Raw genomic sequence first — 24,195 nt, 5'->3', positions numbered from 1 at the left:
TATAATGCATGCTAGCAACTCTGCTATCTAGGAACGTCTTTGGGTTGCGTTAGAGGAAGCCTTAGTGATTGTGCATAAGGCAGACATTTCTGGCAGATGTGCTTTAGCTCTTAAACAAGAGGTGAAGAATACTGAAGTAACTGGGTTAGTGAGAGGCCATATGGATCAGAAGTTGAATCTGAAATACTTAAAGGAAAGACCGAAATTAAAAGAACAATCTAGGCGTTATCATTGTGGCAGCAAAGAACACTTGCCCAGCAGTAAGAGAAAAGTGTTAAATGGTGGTTTTATCAGCTAATTTGCAAAGATCTGCAAGAAAAATAATTTACATGTGAAATGTGTGTTTGAGGGTGGAAGTGGTGACAACAAAAACAATACTGAAAACGAGCAGACAAGTAGTAACTTGGTTATGAATGTACACAACTCATTCTTAAATGTAAATGATGTATGCAAGGATAAAACTAAATGTTGGATGACTATTTGGAGAGTACAGATGAGAATTTTTGAAGACTTGGGCTCTACATATACTATTATCAACAATGAGATGTGGAGGAATTTGTTTGTTAAGAAAGTTGGAGGAAAACTGCAAGAACCAGATATCTACCCAGAAGGATTCAGCTGAGAAAGGATTAATATGCTAGAATTCAGATGATTTACCTTTAAATTGAAGAACAGAAAAATGTATGGGAAATTATATGTACCTAAAAAGGGATCTCCCATTTTGGGTTGGTGTGACCAAAAACAACCACATATAGTTTTAGACTCCAATAGCAAGGAGCAGGCTAGGGTCAATGACTATAGTGAAACTATGGTTAATAAATCATTAAGAAAATTCCCAAGGTATTAAGCAGTACTCTTAGTAACCTTACATGATTTGAGTATAAAATTATACTTAAGGGGAATGCGATTCCTGAGTTTCCTTAAGTGAGGAATCGCCTAACGATGAGAGAAGATGTTTCAAAAGAATTCGAGAAATTACTTTCTACTAACATAATCAAACCAATTGAAACATTTATTTGGATTTCACCCTTAGTCCTGGCATGATTCAGTAATGGCAAGATTAGATTATTTGCCATTTATATAACAACTACCATCAATCTGTCATCAGCCTACCACCAGATCTCCTTTTCACTCGAATCTATGGCTCTTACATCATTTATTTGGCTGTTCTCAGGTTAGATGAATGTCATCAGCAGCTGCTGGATTTCAGTGACTTATGTTTAAACTGTTTGGAAAGGAAGTTGCCGTCACTTTTTTTCAAGGCAACATTTTATCCTTTGATAAATATAGAATAGAATAGGATGCTAGATTAGAGAAGGTTTTAAACATACTGAAACAGAAAGTATTGATAATCGAGTTCTCTAAGTGTAAATTCACAGTGGATAATGTTACTTACCTAATCCACATTATTGATGAGAATGCCATAAAGCCTAAACCTACATTTGTGAGTGCGATTAAAGGGTGCATCTGCCTCTAAGAGTATGGATGACTGCTGGATATCAGAAATCATTTTATGTTGTTTAAAGGGTATTGCCTCTGTTTTAGCTCTGAAATCTTTTGATGCCTTTGTGAACAATACTATACCTACTGATGCTAGCAGCAAAGGATTGGGGCCTTTTTTTTACTCAAATCGATGGCAGCGGTAAGGAGCATGTCATCTCTTATCCTTTGTGTCGCTGTTTCCCACTGAAGAAAAATATCCTATTGTTGAACTGGAGGCACTAGTTTGTGCTTGGGCACATAATGATTTCAGACGGTTTATTTGGGGCAAACCCTTTATGATCCGCTGTGATCACAGTGTATGAATGTTTGATGACTGAGGGTTCAGTTAATTCTTCAGCACAAACTGCATGCATTTCTATGTGAATGCAAGACTTTGGGTCTGATTATGATCTTGACAGAATGGTCCCAATGTCACTTTTTTGATAGTCTGCTCGTCCGCTGGCTTATGATCTTGGTGGGAACCAGACTACAAGATTTCCGCAGTCCGGCTGCCACCACCAAGTCTCCTGCTCCCGCGTCAATGGTGGGAGAACCAGAGGCAGGTCTTGGAGACAGTCCCTGCAAGCTTTACGCCATCCAGATCATGATCTGACTTTTCATCAACCTTTTACTGGTGGGTACACCACAATGTGCGGCTCAGTGGAAAGGTAGAAAAAGAGGTGCAAATTCACCTTTTTTTAGGGTCTCATTTTGGAATAAGTGTTGTCCAGGTCCCTCCTGTGCTGCTGCCTCAGACCATTATGCTCAGCAATCCCGATGTTGCCTGACTCGAAGGCAAGCTTCACTTCCACTTATCGCATGTGGCATATGATAACAGTTACTTTCAGCTAGTGTTATTTTTACATGCAACTTAACAGACAATACACATAACCTACATATACATTACGACACAAAACATATATATATATATATATATATATATATATATATATATATATATTTATTTTTTCTGATAATAACACACAGAGCGTAATTACGATAGCGGACAGACTTAAATCTGTCCACCATCATTGCGGGGAGTGGGACCGTCCGCCTGTTAGGTGACGGTCCCGCACATAAGATTACGATGTGACCACCATATGGCGGTTGGATCATCTATCTCTAACATTGCAGATGGTGCTGCTGGCTGCAGCACCCACCGCAAAGTCCGAAATGCACTATTTGCATTTATTTATTTATTTGTGGGTTTATACCGCGCTTGAATCGACTCCCGGAGGAATATCTCTGCGCCCAACGTCAGTGAACAGATGGAAAAAAAGAAGGACAGTCTAATTAAAAAAATTCTAATACTGAAACAGAAATGTTTTCAATCTTTTTCTGAAAGTAAAGTGGTCTGCACATTGCCTAAGCGAGAGGGGAAGATTATTCCATAGTGCTGGGCCAAAATCTGATAAGGCTTTGCCACCCTGTCTGATCTTTTTTACCATGGGTACTCGGAGAAGGAGCTGGTTACTAGACCTGAGATTGCGGACAGGGTTGTATGGGATACATTTTTCCGCTAGATATGAGGATCCCAGGTCATGTAAGCCCTAATGGACCATGCAGCAGTTCTTAAACTTAACTCTTTGGTGGATTGATAGCCAATGTAGTTTTTCTAAAAGGGGTTTTGAGGGGGGTCTGGAATGGGCGTTTAGGACTAGCCTTGCAGCAGTATTCTGTACCACTTGAAGTCTACCAAGTATTCCCTCATTAGCTGATGCCAACAGCCCGTTGCAATAATCTAAACGACTAAGCACCAGGGCCTGCACCACATTTTTCCTAGTAGTGTCTGGGAGAAGGGGGAATACTTTACGGAGGAGTCCTATAACATGAACGCAGGATCCCACCGTGTTGTTTACATGCTCCTTCAAGGATAGATCCTGGTCCAATCGTATCCCCAGATTTTTCACCACCTATTTGAGACTGGGGACGGGACCTAAATCGGAGGGCCACCAGTCAGGGCTCCATAGCATTTTTGCATCCCCGAAAAGCATAACCTCGTTCTTTCCCACATTACACTGTAGGAAATTTGAGGTCATCCACTGGGAGACTGCTTTCATGCCTTCAGAGAAGGATTTTTTTAACATCGGAAGTGAGAGATTTGAATGGGAAAAGGAGCTGAGTGTCATCAGCATATGACACTGGGATGAAACCAAAAGCTCTCATTATCCTCGCCAGGGGGCCCACATAGATGTTAAACAAAGTAGGGCTCAAACATGAGCCCTGTGGCACCCCCTTAGTAATCTCTACCGTAGCCGATCAAAAAGCACCCATATTGACACATTGAGTGCGGTCTGATAGGAAGCTCCTCAACCAGGCCAGAGCCAAACTCTCAAGGCCAATCTCTGCAAGACGCCTGAGCAAGATGTTATGGGATATAGTATGGAACGCTGCCGATAAATCTAACAGCACCAGGACTACCGAATGTCCCTTGTCCTGGTACATGCGGAGATCATCTGTTACTGAGAGAAGGGCCGATTCAGTGCTATAATTTGGCCTGAAGCCGGACTAGGAGTTGTCCAGACTTCCAGTACGTTCGATAAAGCTCGAAAGATGTTTATTAACGTGCTTCTCTGTAAGTTTGCTCAGGTACGGGAGCAGAGATATGGGCCTGAGGTTGGACAAATCTGTCCAAGGGATAGAGGAGTTCTTCCGAATGGGTCTCACCAGTGCCTTTTTCCACTCCAGTGGGACTCGGCCCTCGGCAAGCGAGAGGTTGACAAGGGACTGGATCACAGGACCAAGCACCTTGCGTACCACTGGCCTAATTCTGGCCGGAATGGGGTCCGATGGACAGCCACTCTTGATTTGACCCATAAGGTCTTCCACCTCCTTCAAAGAAACAGGGAACTTGGTGAGCACCTCAGAGTTAACTACATTCTTGGCCTGAGGCAATGCTACAAGCCCACTTGTAGAAACATTAGAGTCAGTAATTTTGTCATAAATCCGGTCAATTTTATTGGTGAAATAGTGGGAAGTATTATCTCATAGTTGTTGTGATGATAAATCGGGACTTTCGCAGGCTACCAGTTTTGTAAAAGTTTGCAAAATCTGATACAGAACCTTGGGAACATTGCCTGCTACTGTAAGTTGGGAGGCAATATGGTTCTTACGTGCCACTCTAATGGCCTTGTGATAAGAAGTGAAGGCAGTACAGTAGCAGTTTCTATCAGCTTCCAAATGAGAGGATCTCCAGACCTTTTCAAGCTTCCTACATGCCCGTTTGAGAGACCGTAGTTGATCAGAAAACCACACTTCCTGTCTTTGTGCCGGGCGTAGCTTACAAAGTTTCAGGGGAGCAATGGTTTCTACCGCCATGTGGATGGCAAGATTATATTTGGATAAGGCCGTCTCGATAGTCTCAGTGGGTGAGAGGTGGGGCTCTACAAACGACTCCTTGAATACCTCCTGTGACATTTTGTGCCATTGCCTCCGTCACAAAGGTAGAGGCAGTGGCTGGCTAAGGGGCTTGGCCAAAGTAGGCATCATAAATTCTAAAATAGAATGGTCTGTCCAATGGACCTGCTTGGGAGGATAGCATACAATTTTGGGCAAATTGGAGAGAATTAGGTCCAATGTGTGTCCTGCCTGATGGGTGGGGCCAGTATTGTGCTGTGTTAGACCTAATAATGAAAGATCTGCCAGTAATGACTGGGCCTCCACATTATCCTGCAATTCACTGTGGACATTGTAATCCCCTAAAAGTAAGAAGTCACTGCCTGAATGAACATAAGGGGCCAGTGCTTCCACTAGAGAAACAGAAAAGTTTGTACAAGGGCCAGGAGGGCGATACACCAAAGCCCCTTTCCAACTGGTCCTTGCCGAAATATTGATCTTGAAGACCATCAATTCCATATCCGAGGTGCAGCACTGATCAAGTATGGAAATGGGTATGCCACCTCTATGAACTATGGCAATACCACCACCCGTCTTGATAGGGCGATGTAACCTAACTATTTTGTACCCTTCTGGGATACCCAGGGTGATAGCAGGAACCGAGTGGGGTTTTAGCCACGTCTCCGTTAAAAAACATAAATCAGGTTGGAGAGTGGAAATGAGGTCCCAAACCTCCGTATAGTGTTTAGGCAGGGATCTAATGTTACAAAGCAGATTTGTCAACCCTAAATGCGTATTAGAGGCATCCCCAGATGGCGTTCCAGAATGGTGGTAATCATATGGCACCTGAAACTGACAGTGCCGACAGGAAAACGGTCCTTCTGGGAAAAAACCTACTTCCCTGGCACTGCCCGTCAGAGGGACGCTCTGTAGATTTAATAAAGCTTGGGATGAATAGCTAACCTGTTTAGAAGAGTGGCACCTTTTTGTGGAGATGTAAAAGCCATGGCCCCTGGCCCCGTCCGGTCGCGGACGGGCGCAGACGGGCTTCTCTTTGGCTTGTCTTAGGCGCGTCCTTAGGCGCTCCCCTGCGAGCGACCGCTGCGTGCTCGTGGTGAAGAGAGGGCTAAGTAGCCCTTCCTGTCCAACAATTAGAGAGCTAACCGCTCCAGTGGGCGGAAGTACCTGGCTCTCCCTGTCCCGCCCTCCGCTCAACGGTACTGGTTACCGAGTCGAACTGGGGCGGGCAGGCTGGAACATCGAGCACAGGCTTCCCTCAGGTGAGTATGTACAAGAAACAGTATCCCAACCGGTATTGTTTTCAGACAGTTAAGAAGGATATCTATACAGTATTATCCAGACAGAGAAAGGAGACTCAATTCAATTTTCATTTGTGCTCAAGGCATCAATTTTTTATAAGCATTTTGTGAAGTAAAGGGCAATTGTAATTAACAGTTGATAACAACACTGCAATTATTGAATAGCACGTATCAGCCCAGGGTTGTACAAGGTGCGCGAGTGTAAAAAGTGAGTGACACTAGGGCGACACAAGTGACAGTGAGAGCAGCGTGGACGGCGCAAGGTGTAAGTTGAACAATTTATATACAGTGAGAATAAAAACAACAGAGTGGTTTCAGAGTAATTCAAAAAGATTGTTATTCATTTTTCATTTTTTGCGAAAAACCACTGTGTGAGGAGCGCCTAGAGTCTCGCTGGAGAGTCGACGGCGTTTCGATCCGTAATAATTGGGATCATCATCAGGACAAATGAGGGCTGGCCGCAGTGCGTTTGGGCAACCGGAAGGTGAGGCAAAGTTAGGCAGGAAAACTTCCCGTCTGTAAGGCTATCTCCAGAGACGTCCAAAGGCAGTGGGAGCGTCTTGGGTTGTAGGTGCAAGTTATCAGTTCTCCAGAAACATGTAAACAATAATTAATTGGAGAAGGTTACTTCGGAGCAGCGTGGTCAGGTAATCAGTCTGAACTGATGGCAGCGTGAAACAACAGGGAGGGGGGCCCCATCGAATTAGGAGCTTATTAGTGTGCGGAGCCTCGAGGTCCACGGGTAGATCGGCGCTGAATAGGCAGCGATCGGCGGAAGGGCAGGGGACGAATGAATCTCTCCTCGTAGCAATCGGCCGAATGAAGCGCTGTATGGCAACACCCGGACAGCGCTTCATTCGGCAAGGGAGAGATTCATTCCTCCCCTGCCCTTCCGGTTGGGATACTGTTTCTTGTACATAATTGTCTACCCCAATCCCAACAAGGTTGATGGGTTGATACTCCTGTTATCCTGACATTATGTTTATCTGTGAAACCTGGCTCCACGATGACCAAAACAGCATCCTAAATCTCTCGCTGCCCGAGGGTTTCTCCATAAAAACCATCAATAGAGACTCCAGGGGGGGGGGGATAGCTGTTGTCTACAAATCGTCTTACAACTGCACTTTTGAAAAGGAAGCCATTTGGGGCTGTGAAAGTGCAAGATTTAAAATCTCCACCAATCCCCAGTTCACCCTCTCCGGACTATATATCTATCGGCCCCCTGGCCCCACTGCCAGGTTCATTGAGGAACTCTTAGATGCCGCTCACACTCTAGTGATATCCTCTCCCAATTTTACCATCCTGGGAGACCTTAATTTACATTTCGACTCCCTGACTGACCATACCATTAAGAACCTTCAGGCGGACCTCACGGCCCTTCAGCTAAACCCACTCATTCTAACTCCCACTCACTCGGCCGGGCATTTACTGGACCCTGTGTTTTCCAATCTTCCAGATGCCTCAGCTGCCCCCCCTAAACCCATGGGGTGGACTGACCATTCCCTTATCAAATTCACCCTGAAGACCAGAGACTCGATTGCGAAAAACACCTCCAGTTCCCGATATAAGAGGCCGTGGCATAAACTGGCTCCTAGTGACCTTACCAGCAAACTAGGTAACCTCCACCTTAACCTCTCAGACGGAGATATTAACTCCGCATACGCGGCCTTTCAACATTGGATTAACCTAGGACTAGACTCCCTCATACCAGCAAAATGGACTAAAACCCGCAATACGCCATCTAACCCATGGTATAACGAAAATCTTCTAACCATGCGGAAAGACTGCAAAAGGGCTGAACGCCAGTGGAGGAGAGATTACAAGGACACCGATAAAGCTGCCTACCTGCTAAAACTGAGGTTATACCACAAGGCGGTGCGCACCACCCGTGCTTCCTTCTATGCGGAAGCAATTAGCTCCAGTAAGAATCCTTCAAAAACTATCTTTGAACTTGTTCAAAAACTTAAAGACAGTCCTACTCCTACCTCGGGCATAACCTCCGCACAGCAATGCGAGGAACTTGCCACCTTCTTTACGGAAAAGGTTAAGAAAATCTACACTTCCTTCCCTCAGATTCTTCCGGATACCTCCAAACCACGTGAGCCCTCGTCAGACAGTCCCAGTCTGTCTCTTATCCCCAGCTTAACTTCTGACGAACTCGCCAAACTGTGCGCCAAAGTCAAATCCGGCTCGCCCACAGACGCCATGAGACCCGCCAAATTTCTAGAATCTCTCGAGTTCTTCCTTCCTTCGCTGACTACCCTACTTAACCTATCATTCTCCTCAGCAGTGGTCCCCACGTGTTGGAAGCAGGCCTGGGTCTCTCCAATTATAAAAAAACCTAACCTAGACCCATTACAACCAGGAAACTTCAGACCAATTTCATTGCTTCCATGGGTTTCCAAACTGGCAGAAGCCCATGTGAACAAGGTCTTAGCCAACTACATGACGCAACACCAAATTCTAGACCCTTCACAAAATGGCTTTAGGCCAGGATTCAGCACCGAATCCGCCCTGCTGACCACCATTGAAAACTTACGGAACATTTTGGACGCCGGTCAAAGTGCTGCGCTGATTCTACTCGATCTCAGCGCAGCCTTTGATACGGTCTCCCACTCCATCTTATTAAAACGTCTCGAAGCCATTGGTTTTAAAGACCTTGCACTAGAGTGGTTCCGCTCATTTCTAACTGACAGGTCCTTCCGGGTCTCTGCCCCCCCGTTTACATCAGAGCCTCACCCTATAGAGCAAGGCGTCCCCCAGGGATCGGCGCTCAGCCCGTCCCTATTCAATCTTTATGTCCAGCCTCTCGCCGAAATAGCAAAAGAATGGGACCTGACACTAGTGTCGTACGCCGACGACACCCAGCTCGTCATTTCCCTGACTGAGGGCCCCTCGATCTCAGCGGCGAGATTCAAGAACGGGTTAGAGGCAGTTGCTCGCTGGATGTCACACAACTGCCTCCAGCTGAACGCTGGCAAAACAGAGGTGTTGCTTTTGGGCAAAAACCCTGACTACTGGACTGATCACTGGTGGCCGTCCGCATTGGGCCCGACCCCCCCCCCCCAAAACCGTGGTAAAAAACCTTGGTGTCTGGGTGGATGCATCCCTTACCTTCCAGACCCACACTAAGAAATTGGCTGCCACCTGTGTGGGCCTGTTGAGGAACCTTCATCCTATTCTTGGCTTTTTTGATCGCCATACGCGTCAACTAATAGTCCAATCCACCATCCTGGCTCGACTGGACTACGCCAATGTCCTTTTCCTCGGCCTTAATAAAGCTGAGATGATGCGGCTTCAACGTATTCAAAACTCTGCTGCCAGGGCAGTTGTAGGCCTCCCCCGAAGGTGTTCCGCAAGAAACACCATCCAGAAACTACATTGGCTACGAATAGAAGCCAGAGTCCAGTTTAAAGCCCTCACTACGGTCTTCAAAATTCTCAAGACTGACTGTCCTGGCCTCTTGCGTCCACTCCTAGAGCCCTACACCCCTCAGCGGGCCCTACGCTCCTCGGGTCAAAACTTGGTTGTCACCCCACGTATAAGGCTAAGCAGAATGGGCGGTCGCTCTTTCAGAGTCCTGGGGGCAAGGCTCTGGAACTCCCTCCCATTTCACATTCGCTCCATAACTAATCTGCTCGCCTTCCGCAAAGCGATCAAAACATTCCTTTTCTCCCCATCCTAACTTCTTATTGCCCTCTCCGCTCCATCTCCCCCTTTTGGTTTTGTTATAGTTTAGCGCCGGGACGCCTCGTTGCTGGGGCAGCTGTTCGCGCTCAATAAAACGTTATAACATAACATAACATAACATAACATAAAATCCCTCAGGTGAGTGTCGGCCCCCAAATTCCCCTTGTGGCACAAATGATATTAAACGGCCAGTAGTGAAAATCTGGTAGACACAAGTTAAAAGTTGATTTAGCAACAATATTATAATTCAGCAGCAATATTAAAATAAGGAATAAGGAATCAGGAAAGCATCAGGAAAGCACCATTAGATTGCGCTCTAAATGACTCACTAAGCGTGAAGCGGGTCAAGGAGATTCTGCCACGGTCCTCCCTACTGCAACACGCCCGCAGCTCCTCGCCGCCTAAGTAGCCCTTCCTGTCCAACAACTAGAGCGCTAACCTCTCCAGTGGGCGGAAGTACCTGGCTCTCCCTGTCCCGCCCTCTGCTCAACGGTACTGGTTACCGAGTCGGACCGGGGCGGGCAGGCTGCAACATCGAGCACAGGCTTCCCTCAGCTGAGTGTCGGCCCCCAAATTACCCTTGTGGCACAAATGATATTAAACGGCCAGTAGTGAAAATGCAGTAGACACAAGTTAAACGTTGATTCAGCAACAATATTAAAATTCAGCAGCAATATTAAAATGAGGAATAAGGAATCAGGAAAGCATCAGGAAAGCACCATTAGATTGCGCTCTAAATGACTCACTAAGCGTGAAGCGGGTCGGGGAGACTCACTCACTACGTGGCAGGCACCCAGTGCACAGCCAAACCACACCAGGGGGGCCTGCACCGGGTCCCCAAAATACATCCCCACCAGCCTTTCCATGGCGGTTGCACTGCCATTGAAAGGCTGGCGGGGATGCAGCATCATAATAATGCCAGCAGTGCTTGCTAGGCACCGCCACCATTCTATTGATGCGAGAAGTCCGACAGCAGCAATTGTTACGATTGCTGCTGTCAAACCCGTGGTGGACAGACTTTCCGTCTGCCACTCTCATCGCCCACCATCGCAATCTGCCGGGCGGGATTTGGCCCCACGAACGCGGTGAATCCGCCATGGCAGGCTGCTGGTGGCAGATTCACTGCAATCGTAATGACCCCCATAGTACATATCAATCTTTACAGCAGCGACACACCCTCCATCAAGACACTTCCTCCAAGAGACCGCAAGCCCATCGGGAACATCCAGAGTGGCTTGGTTGTATGCTGCCAGCACGATGGTGGCGGAGTACTCCAGCCGCAACATCTAAATACAGCAGGCTGGCAGGCCTTCAGGACAGTGGTGTTCTCAGTCCCTCCGCAGCAGCGCGATGGTAGGAAGACTGCCAAACTCGTGATCAAGCCCTTTGTTTCCACAATTGTTTACACTCATGGAAAAGAGAATGATAGCATTGATTTCTTATCTAGGATGTTTGAGTGTGAAGTCAAAGTGTGGAACACATTCTGTGTTTCCTTTGTGCATGATAGTAGTGATCCAGCGGCTCACCAGCAACAGTTACTCCAATACCATATACTCACCTGGGCCCATAAACACACTCACACAACCTGGCAATAACCGCTGGAGTTAAGGTTTATGATTTTCTACCATCTCAAGATTAGTCACCTCTTATTCCCAACTAATCTTTCACTGATCAAAAAGTTCTTTCCTCTGGTCAATGACCATTAGTTGAACTAGTTGATGGTGAAATGACATAAAATAATCTTTTTACATTTATAAATGATCCCAGACTCTGGAAGTATTTCACATTTTTATCTAAATTAATTTCATGTGAACCACTTACAAAGTACAGTACAGTCTCCATCTCTCATAGGAAGGAACATTCAATTAATCAATCATCAAACACATACGTTTATACCTTTTATACCTTGCAATGACTTATGCTCAGAAAGGAGAAGATAGAGAGAAAAGCACATTAGCACATACACAGAAACAATATTTACCTAGAATGGTGTGAAAACCAACCCCCTGGCCAAGGAGTTGGGAAGGGTCTCCCTGGAAAGATCAGGCGACAAAGGCTTCAGGGCAGGAATCAGGACAGGATAGATGACCTCTCTACCACCAACGCTTGCGTAGCACCCCTCTCTGACACTCTCTTCTTCCTCAAGATTCTTCCGCGATCTTCTTCTAAGTAAATTAATTTTAGCATAGATGGTTCTGCATTCGATTCTTCTTCAGCATCTCTCGTCACTCTGACAGCATCCCGAGCTCTGCAGCATTCAACAAATCCCCGTCTCTGGTTCACTCGGACAGCATCCCAGTCTCATGCTCTCTTATATAACTAACTAGCTAAAGCTACCTCAATTATACTCTTTGGTATTCATGTACCACCCATTAATGTTTCAATATCGTAAAAATACTTTTTTTTAAATAGATTTTTTTGGGGATTTTATGAGTTATACAACAATCGTATACATTTCTTGTAACGGTCTGGTTTACTCTTAGAAGAGTACTAAAGACGGACAGGATAGTGCAGTCAGAGGGTAAGAGAGATAGGAGAGCTAAGAGGAGAGAGATAGGAAAGCCCTATATAAAGAGTACTGAAACACCAGCTATGCATCATGCACACAAACAAGAGCAGAAAACCAGACATTTCCCTGCTACAGATTACATTGGACTCATGTCAGTCGTAGGGTCAGGCCTGCGAGAAAGAATTGTAGAGTTTGGGTACCGGCGTTTCAGGGGGTTTATGGAGGGCAAGATTCCTGTCCAGGGCCTCCCACAGACCCCTGGTATATGTCTTCCATGGTGAGTACTGCATTGCCAGGCTGTCCGCACCTCTTTGGTACGTAATCCAGTTTAGCCAACTTTTGAAGGTAGCTTTGCTTGAGACTTTCCAATTGTTCAGGACTATTTTGACCGCCGCTGTCGGCAAGAGGTCCATTAGCTTTTCATAGTTTTCCGAGGTAAGGTCCGACCTTATGCCCGCTGTGACAATGGAGGAAAGGTCTCTGTGTGATTTGCGATTAAAAATCCCGTCTGTAAAGTCAAACACCCTACCCCAGAAAACCCTGAGTGTTGGGCAGTGGAAGATTAGGCGTGCTAAGTCCCCCTTGTGTGTGCTGCAGTTCCAGCAGAGGTTGTCCTCTCTAAGGCCAAGTGTGTGTAGATGGTCTGGTGTCCAATATGCCTTGTGGAGGAGCCAAAGCTTAGTTTGTGCTAGGACCGGGGTGATCTTATTTTGTGTGGCAGAGGTCCAGATCTTTACCCATTCTAGCTCACTTAACTGGGTGTTTAGCTGTTTGTTCCAGAATTTGGTTATTTTAGCATTGATTTTAGTGTTGTTTGGGCACAGTAGCTTATATATGTGTGATACTTGGTGACCTAGTTGCAACGTACTGGAAGATCGTGGGCTATGTGCTGTCTGGTTTGACCATTAATAGGGCTGCCCTAACTTTTAGAAATCTGTAGAGATCTATTTCTTCTAGTTGGTAGCTGCTTTTCAGGTCCGTGAAAGTTATGGGGCCTGGGCCCTTGTCTAGTTGGTGCGGGAAACAAATGCCGTTCTCTATCCATGTCTCAAAGTTGAGGCTCTTTTCCCTATATTTGAGTTTGCTGTTTGCCCATAACAATTCTGATTTGGTTCTCCTGATAGTGATCTCAATTTTTCTGTCCAACTTTTGCATTGCTATCTTGGTGTTTTGAAAATCTGCTTGGACGAGACAGGGTAGGTGTTTGTTGTGAGCAGAGTGAGAGGGTGTCTGTTGTTTAGTATGTAGCAAACAAAAGAGGAGTATCACCATACAGATTTAAGAAAATCTTGATGGGATGTATGTTGGCAAAAGGAAAGAATTCTTCCTTTTCTAAAACCCCTCACTCACCAACCTAGTGGTGACATGCTTCATCATCGGGGTCCACCCTGATGACCGAATGTCACCAGGGTGTGCTGCGACACCTGAATTACAGTGGAGCTGGTTTGTGTTGGAGTGCAAAAAAATAAGTGTTAAAAATTGTCCTGGGATGAACTCAAAGAATACATTTTATTAGTGAGCAACTGGACAATATTAAAAACAGTGTGGAGATACCTTGAGGGTAATTATGACCAAAAGTATCTCTGCAAGTGGTCTGGTCTACATGTTTTAACCTTAAGATGGAGAATGCCAGGTTTTATTCAGGACCATAAAACAAAGAAAATGGACGGTCTACACCCCCTAAAAGGCGTACCCAATCCTAGAATCTTGTGAAAACAGCAAAAATAATATTCTGCTTGAAAGTGTGAGCAGCTACCAAAAATCGGTACGCTCAATAAAAGAGAGACCTGTGGAAGGAAAAACAGAGAATATAGCGTAAATATATTGAAATACGTGCCTGTAACGATGTGAAGGTTCTCTCGTGTTCACAAGCAACATGCCAATCCCATTCTGTTCAACCGTCTAATTAGGCGGGTAATAATCAATAATAAGAATACTAGGTATCACTAGACCTAGCGATCTGGGACCCAATGTGTGGGTGATGGCCAACAACTCATACACTTATCAATCGGTGCGTGGGAGTGGCGTATATCCGTTAACGTCACGCGTGCCTCCAGACTTAATGTGGCGTGATAGTCCTTTCTTTCAAGACTAAACGTGAGGACGGGTTATAGATTATGCAATTATACCATGCGTAAAAACATATACATACATCAATCCACGTGCATCAAGACCAACAAACAAGTAACATGTAAGGGTAACTTGGGCCTATCTTACTCATATTAGATGTCTTTAAGGCATCGGAGGGCAGAGAAGGAAATGTCCTCAACTAGAACATATTCTGCGAGGAGCAAACAGAAAAAAGGAAGAAAAGGTTTGTAATGGCCGCGTGGGTATGCGACGTTCCTGGAACAGAGTTCCTGAATGGGCCGTCCTTCGATCTGTAACAGAATGCGATTAGCTTACTAACAGTTCAGTTGTTGAAAGGACGACGAAATACCTATGGCCGTGCCCGCTGCCCCGCTACGAAGGACTGTATCTCCCGCATCTGTTAAAAGGGCGTTCAGTTCCGGGGTGGGCGTGGCCAGGTAGCGATCACGTGATGAGTTGTCATGGTGATCGGTGCTCAACAGAACTACGGAGTGTTAGAGGGGGTAATTCGAGAATGCCTAAATCGGATTCTGGGACAGAACGAAACGCGTTCCAAATTAATTAAAAGGCCAGTATAACTAAGGAGAATGTACAGAGTATTCCTGCTATTAGAAGGGCACCCAAGTATTATTGTAATGCTATTTGAAGGAGAAAGGGGCATAGGTCATTGAGCTCATATAAATCAGAGAGAATAATAGTGTATTAGCCCGGATTTAACACATATATTGAACATGAGAGGATGCTAAATGACATCCGAGCATTATTGTAATGATCTTTAAAGGAGAAAGGGGCATAAGTCATTTAGCTCGTATAAATCAGAGAGCAAAATTGTGTATCAGCCCTAATTTAACACAAATATTGAACATGAAAGGATGCTAAGTGACAAGGGCTCGGGCTGTGTACCCTACATTATATCCTACTGTAAAAGGATAATCCAACAGCATTTTTTACTGCACCAATGAAGTCGGAGCGTGGCCCAGAACTCAGGTGCTAATGCTGGACTAGATGAGTGGCTGGTGGTTCAAAAAGTTATTTCAACACTGAGGCCCAAGGTATATTGTCATTTAATCCGTTTTTGTGGGTAGATAGTCTATAGATCCATCGTTGTTCTTTTTCATAGAGACGGTTCTGTAGATTCGGTCCTGCTGCCACTTGCTCAATTACTGTCCATCTCATGTCGTTGGGTGTGTGATGGACGGTCAAGAAATGATCTGTCAGTTTGGTTGCATTCCTTTTGCAGCGTATGGTGCTGCGATGTTCACTAATACGTTGTTTCACCTTTCGTGTTGTCATGCCAACATAGAGTTTGTCACAATTGCATCTAATGAGGTAGATAACATTATTGCTATTGCAATTCGTGTGAGATCGTTGATGCCAGATTTTTCCTTCTTCAAGGTTGAGTGTTGTTGTATTCTCAGTCAAATGGCAGGCGCTGCAGCCGCCACATCGGAAATGTCCTGTGACGCATGGGAGGCCCCACGCCTGTGTTATGCTTTGAGCAGTATTAGGTATAGGCTCTTTAGGTCTTGTATTCACCAGAGTATCTTTAAGGCTTTTGGCCCTTTTATAAGAAAAAAGTGTTTTTTCCCATTTGAGGTTGCCAGTGTTCAATATTGCCCAATGTTTATTGATGCTCCTGCTTGTTTGGTTAGAAATTGCATTGTATGTTGTAACGCAGGTGAGCGGAATAGTTTCGTTGGTTGGGATTTTTCTCTCGAGTAGGGCTTCACTAGGTTGATTCCTTGCCCTTTTCTGGCATTTGTTGACGATCTTTGGGGGGTACCCACGTTGTTTAAGTTTGGTGGTGAGGTCTTTTGCTTGACTCTTAAAGTCAGAGAGTTTTGTACAATTTCTACGCAGCCTCAAATACTGGCCATAAGGGAGATTTTCTCTCATTGGGCGAGGGTGAAAGCTCTCATATCTCAGGAGATTGTTTTTGGCAGTAGGCTTGAAGTGTGTTTTTGTTATCAGTCGTTCATTGCCTTTATTGATCTCTATATCCAGGAAGATCATTTTCTCCTTGTCAATACAGTGGGTGAATCTTAAGTTAGGGTCACATGAGTTGATCCAGACAGTAAACTCATCTAATAGATCCATTGGTCCTTGCCAAATTGCAAAGACATCGTCTATATATCTCCTCCAAAATTTTATGTGATTGGCATATGGGTTCAGGTTACTCAGGATGTATTGTAGTTCGAAAGCGAACACGTATAACCCGGCCACGCTGGGGGCAAAAACACTGCCCATTGAAGTACCTCCTGTCTGTAAATAGAGGCATCCCTCAAATTCAAAATAGTCCCTTTTTAGTGCTAGCGTGGCACATTCTAGAATGAATATTTTTGGAGTTTTATGAGTCCAAGTGCAATTGTCGAGGGTTTTCTTTAGTACATTTATAGTGGCATCTTGGGGTATGCTCGTGTATAGTCTTTCTATATCTAGGCTTAGAAGGGTGGTTTCATCATTTACTAATACCAATACCAATACCAATACCAATAGGCTTTTAGTATCTTGTAGATATGTGGTAGTGGCCTGGACCAATGTTTTCAAAAAATAGTCACAAAATCTAGACAGTGGTTCTAGAAGGGAACCAATCCCTGGCACGATTGGCCTGCCAGGCGGGGGAATTTTCCCTTTATGCATTTTGGGTAATATGTAGAAGTAAGGTGTTTTTCCTTCTGTTTTACATAGGTAGTCGGCTTCTTGCTTAGATATTCTCCCTGCTACTTCTGCAGTCTCCACTAGTTGTAGGATCTCAGCCCAGCACCGGTTGGGTCAGAATGTAGGGATTGGTAATTTCTTCTGTCACTCAGGAGTCTTATGCATTCTGCATCGTATGTTGATTTGTCCATGACTACCAGGCCTCCACCCTTATCTGCCGGCTTTATTATGATGGTATAGTTTTTCTTCAATTCCAATATTGCATTGTTCTCTGCTCTACTGGTGTTTTGAAATCCCTTTTAGAACCACTGTCAAGATTTTGTGACAATTTTTTGAAAACATTGGTCCAGGCCACTACCACATATCTACAAGATACTAAAAACCTATTGGTACTGCTTGAAGATATAGAAGTAAATGATGAAACCACCCTTCTAAGCCTAGATATAGAAAGCCTATACACGAGCATACCCCAAGATGCCACTATAGATGTAATAAAGAAAACCCTCGACAATTGCACTTGGACTCACAAAACTCCAAAAAAATTCATTCTAGAATGTGCCACGCGAGCACTAAAAGGAACTATTTTGAATTTGAGGGATGCCTCTATTTACAGACAGGAGGTACTTCAATGGGCAGTGTTTTTGCCCCCAGCGTGGCCAGGTTATACGTGTTCGCTTTCAAACAACAATACATCCTGAGTAACCTGAACCCATATGCCAATCACATAAAATTTTGGAGGAGATATATAGACGATGTCTTTGCAATTTGGCAAGGACCAATGGATCTATTAGATGAGTTTACTGTCTGGATCAACTCATGTGACCCTAACTTAAGATTCACATACTCTATTGACAAGGAGAAAATGATCTTCCTGGATATAGAGATCAATAAAGGCAATGAACGACTGATAACAAAAACACACTTCAAGCCTACTGCCAAAAACAATCTCCTGAGATATGAGAGCTTTCACCCTCGCCCACTGAGAGAAAATCTCCCTTATGGCCAGTATTTGAGGCTGCGTAGAAATTGTACAAAACTCTCTGACTTTAAGAGTCAAGCAAAAGACCTCACCACCAAACTTAAACAACGTGGGTACCGCCCAAAGATCGTCAACAAATGCCAGAAAAGGGCAAGGAATCAACCTAGGGAAGCCCTACTCGAGAGAAAAATCCCAACCAACGAAACTATTCCGCTCACCTGCTTTACAACATACAATGCAATTTCTAACCAAACAAGCAGGAGCCTCAATAAACATTGGGCAATATTGAACACTGGCAACCTCAAATGGGAAAAACCACTTTTTTCTTATAAAAGGGCCAAAAGCCTTAAAGATACTCTGGTGAATACAAGACCTAAAGAGCCTATACCTAATACTGGTCAAAGCATAACACAGGTGTGGGGCCTCCCATGCATCACAGGACATTTCCGATGTGGCGACTGCAGCGTCTGCCATTTGACTGAGAATACAAAAACACTCAACCTTGAAAAAGGAAAAATCTGGCATCAACGATCTCACACGAATTGCAATAGCAATAATGTTATCTACCTCATTAGATGCAATTGTGACAAACTCTATGTTGGCATGAAAACACGAAAGGTGAAACAACGTATTAGTGAACATCGCAGCACCATACGCTGCAAAAGGAATGCAACCAAACTGACAGATCATTTCTTGACCGTACTTCACACACCCAACGACATGAGATGGACAGTAATTGAGCAAGTGGCAGCAGGACCGACTCTACAGAACCGTCTCTATGAAAAAGAACAGCAATGGATCTATAGACTATCTACCCACAAAAACGGATTAAATGACAATATACCTTGGGCCTCAGTGTTGAAATAACTTTTTTGAACGACAAGCCACTCATCTAGTCCAGCATTAGCACCTGAGTTCTGGGCCACGCCCCGACTTCATTGTTGCAGTAAAAAATGCTGTTGGATTATCCTTTTACAGTAGGATATAATGTAGGGTACACAGCCTGAGCCCTTGCCACTTAGCATCCTCTCATGTTCAATATTTGTGTTAAATTAGGGCTGATACACAATTATGCTCTCTGATTTATACGAGCTAAATGACTTATGCCCCTTTCTCCTTTAAAGATCATTACAATAACGCTCGGATGTCATTTAGCATCCTCTCATGTTCAATATATGTGTTAAATCCGGGCTGATACACTATTATGCTTTCTGATTTATATGAGCTCAATGACCTATGCCCCTTTCTCCTTCAAATAGCATTACAATAATACTTGGGTGCCCTTCTAATAGCAGGAATACTCTGTACATTCCCCTTAGTTATACTGGCCTTTTAATTAACTTGGAACGCGTTTTGTTCTGTCCCAGAATCCGATTTAGGCATTCTCGAATTACCCCCTCTAACACTCCGTAGTTCTGTTGAGCACCGATCACCATGACAACTCGTCACGTGATCGCTACCTGGCCACGCCCACCCTGGAACTGAACGCCGCTATTAACAGACGCGGGAGATACAGTCCTTCGTAGCGGGGCAGCGGGCACGGCCATAGGTATTTCACCGTCCTTTCAACAACTGAACTGTAAGTAAGCTAATCGCATTCTGTTACAGCTCGAAGGACGGCCCATTTAGGAACTCTGTTCCAGGAACGTCGCATACCCACGCGGCCATTACAAACCTTTTCTTCCTTTTTTCTGTTTGCTCCTCGCAGAATATGTTCTAGTTGAGGACATTTCCTCCTCTGCCCTCCGATGCCTTAAAGACATCTAATATGAGTAAGATAGGCCCAAGTTACCCTTACATGTTACTTGTTTGTTGGTCTTGATGCACGTGGATTGATGTATGTATATGTTTTTACGAATGGTATAATTGCACAATCTATAACCCGTCCTCACGTTTAGTCTTGAAAGAAAGGACTATCACGCCACATAAAGTCTGGAGGCACGAATGACGTTAACGGATATACGCCACTCCCACGCACCGATTGATAAGTGTATGAGTTGTTGGCCATCACCCACACATTGGGTCCCAGATCGCTAGGTCTAGTGATACCTAGTATTCTTATTATTGATTATTACCCGCCTAATTAGACGGTTGAACAGAATGGGATTGGCATGTTGCTTGTGAACACGAGAGAACCTTCACTTCGTTACAGGCACGTAATTCAATATATTTACGCTATATTCTCTGTTTTTCCTTCCACAGGTCTCTCTTTTATTTAGCGTACCGATTTTAGGTAGCTGCTCACACTTTCAAGCAGAATATTATTGTTGCTGTTTTCACAAGAATCTAGGATTGGGTACGCCTTTTAGGGGGTGTAGGCCGTCCATTTTCTTTGTTTTATGGTCCTGATGAAAACCTGCATTCTCCATCTTAAGGTTGAAACATGTAGACCAGACCACTTGCAGAGATACTTTTGGTCATAATTACCCTCAAGGTATCTCCACACTGTTTTTAATATTGTCCAGTTGCTCACTAATAAAATGTATTCTTTGAGTTCATACCAGGACAATTTTTAACACTTATTTTTTTGCACTCCAACACAAACCAGCTCCACTGTAATTCAGGTGTCGCAGCACACTCTGGTGACATTCGGTCATCAGAGTGGACCCCAATGATGAAGCATGTCACCACTAGGTTGGTGAGTGAGGGGTTTTAGAAAAGGAAGAATTCTTTCCTTTTGCCAACATACATCCCATCAAGATTTTCTTAAATCTGTATGGTAATACTCCTCTTTTGTTTGCTACATACCAATCTAGGGGAACAGGAGTAATCCCCATCCACCTCCGGTGAAAATTCCCTCACTCTCTCTTTTTGGTTGGTACATGTCCTGGCAGCGGGCAGCTGCGAGAGTTTATATATTGCAAAACTACCAGCGTGAAAACCAACTACATCAGCCATGTCTGAAAACCAAGGCCTATCCTACTCGACAGAGGAAGCAGAAACTATTATGAGTAATCTCACAATGTTTGCAGATGCAAGCATTTCGAACACTATTTTCCAAACTACTGACTGGGAAAAACTCTCAGAAATGAAACGCAACAGAATAAGAACAATCTTACATGGCACGATACTAAAAGAATACCTAACTAACAACATGGCACCAAAGGGACTATTAGTCACTAATGCTCCACGCATCTTTCTTGACGACCCTGAATTTAGGAAAGACTGGGCCCTCATTGCATGGCATTGCACACATGATTGGATCTTGCTTATACTGAAAACTGCATTACGCCTATCTGAGAAGATTTTGGTAGAGATACAGGTCACTGAATCCAAAATCAAGGCTACCATCACTGGCTATAGGAAGAAATTGGATGACCTAAACAAGGAAATTAATGAGTACAGGGACAATTTAACACAGCAAAAATTCCAGAAATTCCAAAAGGATCTTAAAAGATTTTCCTTTGTGAAGGCATACCCTTACTCAGAAACTCATTATAAAGCACCTGTCCAATCTGATCAAGATTCAGATGCCTCCAGCAATACATCTAACAGCAGTGGAGGGTCTAATACTAACAATACCAGACAGAGACAGAGAGGGGGTTACAGGGGTCACCAACAATGGGCACCCTATAGCCAACCACCCTTCCAAGGTCCATTCAACCCACATCAATACCCTTTCTACGGTTGGCAACCACCTTTCCAACCTCACCCCTATCCACAGAATCAATTCCACCCTCCTTTTTTAGCCAGGGGCCGACGCGGAAGAGGAAGGAAAAAACCAATGAACGTCCAATGGGAGGAGGACGACCCAGTGGGCAGCTACACCAGGAGCAAAGCAGGCCAGAGCAATGCGAGGACCTAGTCACGAATCTGTCTTCCAGACGACTCACAGAGATTGAAACAAAAGTACTCAACAAGGGACTAGGCTTTGTCCCCACAGCTCGCCTTGACAAATTTAAACTCCACTGCGAATTGTCTGCCTTCTTTCGGAAACTTAAACTAAAAGCCTTTTTCGAGAAGCAAGAAGCAACCTCCACCGAGGAAGTCACTAATGAAACTGGACTCAGGGTGGGATCCACTTTTATACCACCTCCCCACACCATCCCAGTGGAAATTAGCACCTTTGAACAAGCAGTGTACAATGATGTTGAAGCAATGACAGTTACCACCCAAATTCAAAACACCAGTAGAGCAGAGAACAATGCAATATTGGAATTGAAGAAAAACGATACCATCATAATAAAGCCAGCAGATAAGTGTCGAGGCCTGGTAGTCATGGACAAATCAACATACGATGCAGAATGCATAAGACTCCTGAGTGACAGAAGAAATTACCAACCCCTACATTCTGACCCAACTGATGAGCTTCGGGCTGAGATCCTACAACTAGTGGAGACTGCAGAAGTAGCAGGGAGAATATCTAAGCAAGAAGCCGACTACCTATGTAAAACAGAAGGAAAAACTACTTACTTCTACATATTACCCAAAATGCAAAGAGGGAAAATTCCCCCTCCTGGCAGGCCAATCATGTCAGGGATTGGTTCCCTTCTAGAAACACTGTCAAGATTTTGTGACTATTTTTTGAAAACATTGGTCCAGGCCACTACCACATATCTACAAGATACTAAAAGCCTATTGGTACTGCTTGAAGATATAGAAGTAAATGATGAAACCACCCTTCTAAGCCTAGATATAGAAAGCCTATACATGAGCATACCCCAAGATGCCACTATAGATGTACTAAAGAAAACCCTCGACAATTGCACTTGGACTCACAAAACTCCCAAAAAATTCATTCTAGAATGTGCCACGCTAGCACTAAAAAGGAACTATTTTGAATTTGAGGGATGCCTCTATTTACAGAAAGGAGGTACTTCAATGGGCAGTGTTTTTGCCCCCAGCGTGGCCGGGTTATACGTGTTCGCTTTCGAACAACAATACATCCTGAGTAACCTGAACCCATATGCCAATCACATAAAATTGTGGAGGAGATATATAGACGATGTCTTTGCAATTTGGCAAGGACCAATGGATCTATTAGATGAGTTTACTGTCTGGATCAACTCATGTGACCCTAACTTAAGATTCACCCACTGTATTGACAAGGAGAAAATGATCTTCCTGGATATAGATATCAATAAAGGCAATGAACGACTGATAACAAAAACACACTTCAAGCCTACTGCCAAAAACAATCTCCTGAGATATGAGAGCTTTCACCCTTGCCCACTGAGAGAAAATCTCCCTTATGGCCAGTATTTGAGGCTACGTAGAAATTGTACAAAACTCTCTGACTTTAAGAGTCAAGCAAAAGACCTCACCACCAAACTTAAACAACGTGGGTACCCCCCAAAGATCGTCAACAAATGCCAGAAAAGGGCAAGGAATCAAACTGGAGAAGCCCTACTCGAGAGAAAAATCCCAACCAACATAACTATTCCGCTCACCTGCGTTACAACATACAATGCAATTTCTAACCAAACAAGCAGGAGCATCAATAAACATTGGGCAATATTGAACACTGGCAACCTCAAATGGGAAAAAACACTTTTTTCTTATAAAAGGGCCAGAAGCCTTAAAGATACTCTGGTGAATACAAGACCTAAAGAGCCTATACCTAATACTGCTCAAAGCATAACACAGGCGTGGGGCCTCCCATGCGTCACAGGACATTTCCGATGTGGCGACTGCAGCGTCTGCCATTTGACTGAGAATACAAAAACACTCAACCTTGAAGAAGGAAAAATCTGGCATCAACGATCTCACACGAATTGCAATAGCAATAATGTTATCTACCTCATTAGATGCAATTGTGACAAACTCTATGTTGGCATGACAACACGAAAGGTGAAACAACGTATTAGTGAACATCGCAGCACCATATGCTGCAAAAGGAATGCAACCAAACTGACAGATCATTTCTTGACCGTCCATCACACACCCAACGACATGAGATGGACAGTAATTGAGCAAGTGGCAGCAGGACCGAATCTACAGAACCGTCTCGATGAAAAAGAACAACGATGGATCAATTCAATTCAATTCAAAAGTGCTTTATTCGAGTATTACTCAAAAAAGCAGACAAACAAACACATAATAAAATACAATTAAATTACAAAGTCAGACATGACTTAAGCACAATACACGTTGAAAAGACAGTTTAAAATTACATTTAATCCTGTTATTTA

The sequence above is a fragment of the Lissotriton vulgaris genome, chromosome 4_1, assembly GCF_964263255.1.
Source record: "Lissotriton vulgaris chromosome 4_1, aLisVul1.2, whole genome shotgun sequence".
NCBI classification, from domain to species: Eukaryota; Metazoa; Chordata; class Amphibia; order Caudata; family Salamandridae; genus Lissotriton; species Lissotriton vulgaris.
The sequence above is the reverse complement of the archived record's forward strand: the minus strand, read 5'-3'. Positions refer to the sequence as shown.